This window comes from Sorex araneus, chromosome 5 (genome assembly GCF_027595985.1).
Source record: "Sorex araneus isolate mSorAra2 chromosome 5, mSorAra2.pri, whole genome shotgun sequence".
Taxonomy (NCBI): Eukaryota; Metazoa; Chordata; class Mammalia; order Eulipotyphla; family Soricidae; genus Sorex; species Sorex araneus.
The window spans coordinates 13,073,653-13,081,533 of NC_073306.1; the positions used below are offsets into that span (position 1 = coordinate 13,073,653).

Sequence of the window (7,881 nt, forward strand, 5' to 3'; positions counted from 1 at the left end):
GTTTTGTTCTCTTCTGCAATTGAACATGACCAAGAATTTGGTACTGCTAGTTTAAAATATATTTGTATACAGTTTTTATAATGATTTATGCTTATAATGTTTAAAGTGATCTCATCATTTCAGCTTATAATGATTTCAGCTTTGTTGGCATAACTCAGGTATTTCTTATTTTTGTAATGCCACTTTTCTTTGTTCTGTTTGTATTGACAAAATAATTGTGAGAAAAGGCAAAATCTGAGTGATTCCAGAAAACTCCTTTGCACCATATAGAAAGCGTCCCCTACTAAAATGTCTGTTACTCAAACATTGCCAAAGTGTGTGTGAGTCGATTTTTAACAATTTCAATATTAGCTCTGCTAGGCTTTAATAAACCTTGGAGGAAATGTTCAAAATATTTCATTATAATGATTAAACAGAAATTTGTAAATAATTTGGTGATGATTGCAACTTGGTACTTATCATACTCATCAAACCATTTATAGGGAGAGAAATACCTTAGAATTTCTGATATTTAGGTTTCACTACTTTCAAATTCAAGGATCCAGGTAAAAAAACGCATGGCTAAGCCCACACTGAGAATACACTAATTATTTAAAACCAAATACCTCTCCTCCTTTCTTTGCAAATCTCGCCTCCAACCTTAAAGTAGCAAAGATCAGATTTTAAGGGAACTTGGCCGAACTTTAAATCACATAGCTCATTGTTCTCTGAGAGAAGGGATTTTATTTTTTTGCCTCTTTTTTTTTATCGTTAATGTCAAGCAAACATTTATTTCAGGTGCAAAGCCTCAGGATATGTTAGTGAAAACAGTGGTTGGGCTGTTCTAGTGCTTACTGCCCACTAAGTGGGTGGGAAAAGGGTGTTGTGACCCTCTTACCCTTCCCACCAGTCTCCCTAACAGCTTTGGCCTTCGGGTCAGCTCAATTTCCCCTCCACTGAGTGGCCATTACGGGGTGCCGGCTCCGTGATAAATGCTTTTTGTAAGAGACTGCATTGCCGGCAGCTAGCGCTAGGGAAGCGGCCACCGGCCAGCCAGCCAGACTAACGCGCTGGCCCGCGATGGGCCCGTTACCTAGCAACGTGTCTGGCCTCACCAAAATGAATAGACCCACAAACAAAAATGAAAAGGAGAGAAAACGAGTCAAAATACAGGGGGCGAAGAGGTTAATATTCCTCTATCGAAAAACTTCGTTTTGGAGAATTGCATTTTAACCTTTTATTTTTCCCTTTCCCCAACGTGGAAGGTGGAGACACGTCTGGGAAATGAAATTAGGCCCCATTTGTATTTTTTCTTTAATGTGCTCTTTGATGCAGAATTTGCGGTCCCTCTCTCCTGCCGGGTTTTTCTACATTTCTCTTAAAGTGGAAGGAGAAGCCATGTCAGAGGATCGTCCAGGATGAGTATCTGTCTTCCCCTTCCGACCTCATCCCGCTGTGTGGTTTGGGGCAAGTGGCTTGGATTCTCTGTTCCTCAAATTTCCTATCGGTAAAAGAAGACGGCAAAGGTCATTTATTAAATTTAATAAGAGGGCATATGCGATATGAGACACGTCAGAAAAAGACTTGTTTTGATTAAATCAAAAGATTCTAAACTCTTAATCTACAATTGAAGATGTTCCCTGGTAGATGAATGGAAATTGCTCAGATGGATTGGGGGGCTGGCAGAGGGTTGAGCCACAACCATGGTGCTCAGGGCTTACTCCTGTCCCTGAACTCAAGGCTTACTCCTGGCTCTGTGCTCATGGCTTACTTCTAGAAGTGTTGGGGACCAGATGCCATGCTGGGGGTGGAACAGGAGTTGGCAGACCCCCTGGACTATTTCTCAGGCCTGGAATTTTAGTTTGAGGTTTAGGGTTGCCTCCAAATTATTCAGAGCACTGTATCTGTGTAATTTTGAGCATTTACGATATACCAGATATAGTCCAAGGACCCTTTAAACATATGTATTTATGTTCATTAGATAAAAATGTACGAATGAGGGGCAAGAATGATAGCACAGCGGGTAGGGTGTTTGCCTTGCACGTGGCCAACCTGGGTTCAATCCCCGGCATCCCATATAGTCCCCTGAGCATCGCCAGGAGTAAGTCCTGAGTGCAGAGCCAGGAGTAACCCTTGAGCAATGCTGGGTGTGACCCAAAAAGCAAAAATAAATAAATAAATCCAGATTCATTTTTCAAAAAATATCATGTGACACGTTTTTTTTTAGCACCTACCAATCCAAGGATTGATATCTTAATTCTTTCTACCTAGCGCCATAAGCAGAAACATAATTGCAGAAATGCCAATGCTTCATTCATAAACCTTTCAAACGCTCCTCTTTTCATCTTGCTCATCTCAGGCCCGGGTCGGGCCTCCATCTCTCATCTGGATTACTAGTTTAGTCCCTGAACTAATTTCTCTCCTTCAAATGGTCTCCCCTGCAGTAACTCTCTGACAAAGTTATCATGCTCAAAACCTTGCTTTGGGTCCTTATTGCCCCGGTTCCCTAGGGTGGCTCATAAACCTGTCACCATCTGTCTCCTCTCCAGCTCAGAGTCCCAAGTTCAAGCCTCACCCCCACAAGGGCTCGTGGTGAGACCTCAGACTCTCAACCCCCTTCTAGCCTTGGCACAACCCCGCTTGGTATTAAGAATGCGCTTTCTTCTTCCACTTCTCCATTTAGGAAGCTGGTCCATCCTTAAGATCAAGTCGCCTACATCCCTGCCCATGTGCCTTTGACTTTTTGATAGGTTTCACCTTGAATAAATCTCTGCCTTTTTTTTTATATCTGTCAAGTGATAATAAGAACACTTGCATCCTCGGCTGTTGCGAAGTGTGGAAGTCGATAACATGGACAGCATTTAAAGCCAGAGCTCATGTGTTTCTTCATTTGACAACGACGTGCATCTATTTCTCTCCTCGAGGGAAGGAAACGCACACACACTGTGATGCACATTGCCTCCCTTGTGCTGGGCATTTGCTTATAGTAGATGCTCAAGAAAAGTTTGCTTCAATGAAGAGCTGGTAAAGAAATCAATGCATCCTGTTTCAGACGCACCTGGGTTCTTGAGCTATTTTGTGCCCCTTAGGACTTAGTATCTTTTCTCCTTAAAGCAAACTCTTCACACCCAGTAAACTTTTCTCCTGAGTCTTTTTGGTTTTAGACTCACTAGCACAAGTGCTCTTTGCTCCATCTCTGAGCTCTGTTGGAAAACCATCATAAATTCACTTTTATTACACAGACTGAACTTGGGCACTTGAATTCCAGAGTTGCTTGGGAAACCCTCTATAAAGTGATCCTGCTCTATTTTTGTTTCACGGCTGTTAGATTTTGTGTCACTGTAGATTGCCTGTAAACTTTACAGGGTTCGATCACAGCGCTCTGACTTCGCTCCGACTTCTCTCTTGTGTTGTAAGAAACAATGATTCTTATATTTTAAAATGTTTTAAACATGCTCAGTGTAGCAAAGAGATTTGTGTTGGAGCATAGTATGTCTAAAACTTAGCCATGAATAACAAGGTGCCTCAATAAAAATAAATTTAAAAAAGAAACATGTTCAGTGATCTATCCTTTAAAATTAAAACCTCACATTAAACACAAAGCATTATTTTTATTTATTTGTGTGTGTGTGTGTGTGAGTGGGCCACACCGAGGATGCTCAGGGTTTGCTCCTGATTCTGCACTCAGGAATCACTCTTGGTGGTGCTTGGGGACTATATAAAGTGCCAGGAATTGAACCTGGGTCGGCCACCTACAAGGCCAGCACCTTATCTACTATACTATCTCTCTGGCCCCAAAGCATTTTTTAAAAAATACTTAAAATTTTATTTTTATAAAAAGTATACAAAAACAAGGTAACATTCTACAACAAGGTTAGAATAAGATGCTGATTCCTATCTTCTCCCAAAGCATTATTTTGAAATGCTTTGGGAGAACTCTTTCAGACCTGACCAGGAAAGAAAATTCTGGGAACCTGGAGATACCACATGACCTGGTCAGTGTAGAGTTTAAAGAAAGCACGTGAGGCAGGAGCAGAATGAGGACACAAGTCCTTTCCAAGCAGAAAGAAATGACTTTCTAGAAGATCTGTCAGAGAAGATGAAACTTCTTGGTAAACTCTGAAGCCTAAAACTCTGTCTTTCTTTTCTTTCCCTTCAAATAGGAACAGACTACATGTGGCCAGATCATGAGCCTTGAACGCAAACCCTTGTGAAATTGAGCCTCATCCTGTCGTTTTACAATGTAGGTTAAACTGGTTGAGGTCCACTGCTGTACTGACTCTATTTCCTCATCTGTAAAGTGGAAATCTTCCTTGCAGACCTTTAGTGAGGGTTCCATGAGACATTGCATCCCAAATGCCAAGTACAGGGGCTGGAGTGATAGCACATCGGGTAGGGTGTTTGCCTTGCACTTGGCCAACCCAGGTTCAATTCCCAGTATCCCATATGGTCTCCTGAGCACCACCAGCAGTAATTCCTGAGTGCATGAACCAGGAGTAACCCCTGTGCATCACTGGGTGTGACACAAAAAGAAAAAAAAACCCAAGCACAGTGTCATTAGTAAACTTCTCTCCACATCTCTTTTCTTTTGCTTTTCTCCACCCAGCTATAAAATAGTCCCCAGACATACCACCCTAATTCTGTTCCTGAAAACTTAATTTTCTTTTTGTATCTTGGTCTCTAGGAAATAGAGTTCTTCTTGAAGTCTCTGGATTCCAAATAATTCTTTTTCCTTTGTTCTGTTTGAAATAGCCTATAAAAATATCAAACAAGAATAAAGGACTTTAGGGTGGGGAAACATGAAGAATATAAGATAACAAAAATGAGCTCAAATGCAATTCTATAATTTGGGGGTTCAACCCTGGCTATTGGTCCTTCCAGTCTTCACTTTTGTTTTATATACATATACATTTATATATTTATATAAACTTTATGTGTATATATATATATATTTGGATGCCCAGGGGTTATTCCAGGCTCTGAACTCAGGAATTACTCCTGGCTGTGCTCAGGTGACCATATGGGGGATGCCGGGGATTGAACCCAGGTCAGCTACATGCAAGACAAATGCCCTCCATGCTGTACTATTGCTCCAGTCCCCTGCTTTTTTTTTTAATGATTATTTTTTGTTTGGGAGTTACACCCAATTTTTTTGCCATTATTTAAAAAAGGGTTTTATAACACAAAGTTTAACATGAAAACTGAAGGCATGATTTATAAATAAATATCCATGCATACTTGCTTAATGATAGGTATTGAAAGAATGAGAACTTTTAAAATGCTTATGTAAGCAAGACTCCTTTTCATTCCAGTTGCCCTTTCCTGCATGCTGGTAACACCAGGAGTATGAAGAGAGCAGCAGTGGTCAATGTCACATTCATCCCAGCCTCCTCTGGAAGCCTCAAGCTGATGAGGGAAATGTGAAGAATCTTCTGCCTTAGCTATGATGCTTTTTCATTAATTCACTCCGGGTAGTAAACTGTGGCAGGTCTTCCACTTCAATCCCATCACCCACCTCCATCACCTTGTCTAAAAGGTCTCTGTTGTAACTGCAACCCAGGAAGAGGTGATTGGCCCAGACCATGGAGAGGGACAGCAGCTGGTCCAGGTGGCCGCGGCCGTCGGGAGGATCGCGGTAGTCGGCAAGGTGGCGCAGGATGAATTCCATGCGGGCTTTCCAATGCTTCTCGCTCTCCGAGTAGGAGCGGAACTGCTCCGCAAAGTCAGTGGCCTGCCGCACCCCCTAAACCAGCTCCTCCACGGCGGCGGCCGCCTCGCCACCCACCATGGCGTCCTCCGTTGAGTTACACCCAATTTTGCTCATAACTTCCACTCAAGTGTCAGTCCTAGCAGTCCTTAGGGGACCATATGACATGCTTGGGATCAAACTGGTTTGGTGGCTGCGAAGCAAGCCCCATGCCCACTGTACTACCTCTCCAGTCTCAGTCTTCACTTTTAACTACACTCTGATATTTGTCCACGAAGATCAAGGTTTGGTTGGGATCAGGAACATGCCACTGGGAAGGACATGGGCCTGGATCCCTCGAGTTGAACTGGAATTTTTCCTCTGTCGCTGGTATTTAGAGGAACTTTCCATGGACCAATTCATAAAATCACGCTTGGTGTGGTGGGTGTTGGGGGGATTGATGGGGCATGACTCTTCTTACTCAAAGTCCCCATCTGCCATCTTCCTCTGTACCATGGGGAGGATTATCCCCACTGCATTCTTTCATAGAGTTGTGTTGAGACCAGTGGGCATTTCGTGGATATGTGAAAGGTTTCACTCATGTTGATCTTGGATATTGGTTTACCTCTAGAGAGTCTGAGGACACTTATTTAAGTCAGCCCAGAGTGGCCCCTGAACAAGAGCTGTTTCTCATCTGCATATTGCAGACCCCAAGCACAGAGGGCAGGAAGCAGAGTGCTGACTGCCAGATACTCCTGGCCCCTTGGTTAAGAGTCCTCCTCTTCCCTCCTCCCACACCCATCCTCTTTCTTGGCTGTTGTCCCTGTTCTCACTCTTAGGTGCCCAGACAGTGAGAATAAGATGCAAGAGAGAGAGAGAAAGAAGTGGAGAAGGGGCAGAAAGGCAGGCTGGATGCCCTTCACACTCTCCCCAGAGTGGCCTTGCATCCAGTACTTAGATTCATCATTACCTCTCCCTGTAGCCTGCTTGGGTTTTCCTGAGTTGGGTAGTTAAGACCCTCTAATTATACTTGTGCGTTTTAAATGGTTTTCATCCTTTTCCCTTTCTCAGTTTATGCTTTTCAATTTGTTTCCTGGTCCCTTGCTCTGATTCTCGCCCACATACACACACACCCAGGCCCATGATAATGAATGGACTCATACTAATTATAAGGCTTGTGATTCCATCGAAAGCTTGGATGCTGCTGCTGATTCCATCAGTGACAAGAGCAAAGCTCCAGGGGGTTATAGCTCATCAGTGTCTTGATGGAAATTTGGCCTGACAATCAGGATCTAATTGTTCTGGATGCTGTGCACATGTTGCTTTAGAGAAAAACAACTTCCGAATCACTTGCTCTCTTTCAGGGATCACAGATCTAGAATTACTGCTCATAGCTAAGTTTGAAAAATAGCTCAGCAGCTTGGAGTGAGAATAACTTCCCTGGATGCTGGATTTTAAAGAGGGAGCTCTCAGTGCCAAGAAATTATCTTCCATTGACCCTGATTGACTTTTCGCAAGATTTCTGGGAACTGTATCAGTAACCATGAAAGAAAGTGCAGACAGGGAGTGCTTAAGAGTTGGAAACTGGACATACTGGGTCTGTGACGTGAGTCACAGATACCAGCGGTTGACGAGCATCGCGGCTCTATAATGGTTATTTAATCCTCACAACTGCAGGGCTATATTATCAGCCCCATTTTACAGATTAGAGGAATGCAGCCCGAAGAGATTAAGTCACTTGCTTTAAGACCTTGGAATCCTACTAGGAAGTAGGATTCAGGCTCAGATCCAGATGGCCCCCAAGTCATTGCTATTGTACTACATTATAGCGGGAAGGTAAAGCGTGACAACAGTTGGACTCCGCAGTTGAAATAAAAGGGAGAATCTTGTGAATGAAAACAGAATTGCAGAGAAGGATGAAGGGTGATGAGGAGCCTGTGGTAGAGAGAGCAGGTATGCTGGGAAACTTCACTTTCAGCCTGAGGTGGGGGAGTCCGTTCTGCCGTGTGCGAAGGACCCAGAAGAGCGACGCAGTGCTAAGGCCTCAGCAGACGATGAAGACAGACGTGCTGCTTGAACAGAAGGAAATGAGATTCAGCTTCCATACAAGGAGCAAAGACAGGGGCTGTGGGGCAGCCCGTTTGCAAGAAGGTTGCTGTGACTGGGGGGAAGTCAAGAAAACAAGAGCCAGGCTTCCTGCCTTCTCCAGATTCACA

At 43.5% G+C, this 7,881-nt stretch overlaps 1 pseudogene; it reads right to left on the reverse strand.

Moving 5' to 3' along the window:
• Window positions 1–5,145: 5,145 nt before the first annotated feature.
• LOC101545048 (CDKN2AIP N-terminal-like protein) lies at window positions 5,146–5,767 on the reverse strand (annotated as a pseudogene).
• Window positions 5,768–7,881: the final 2,114 nt, after the last annotated feature.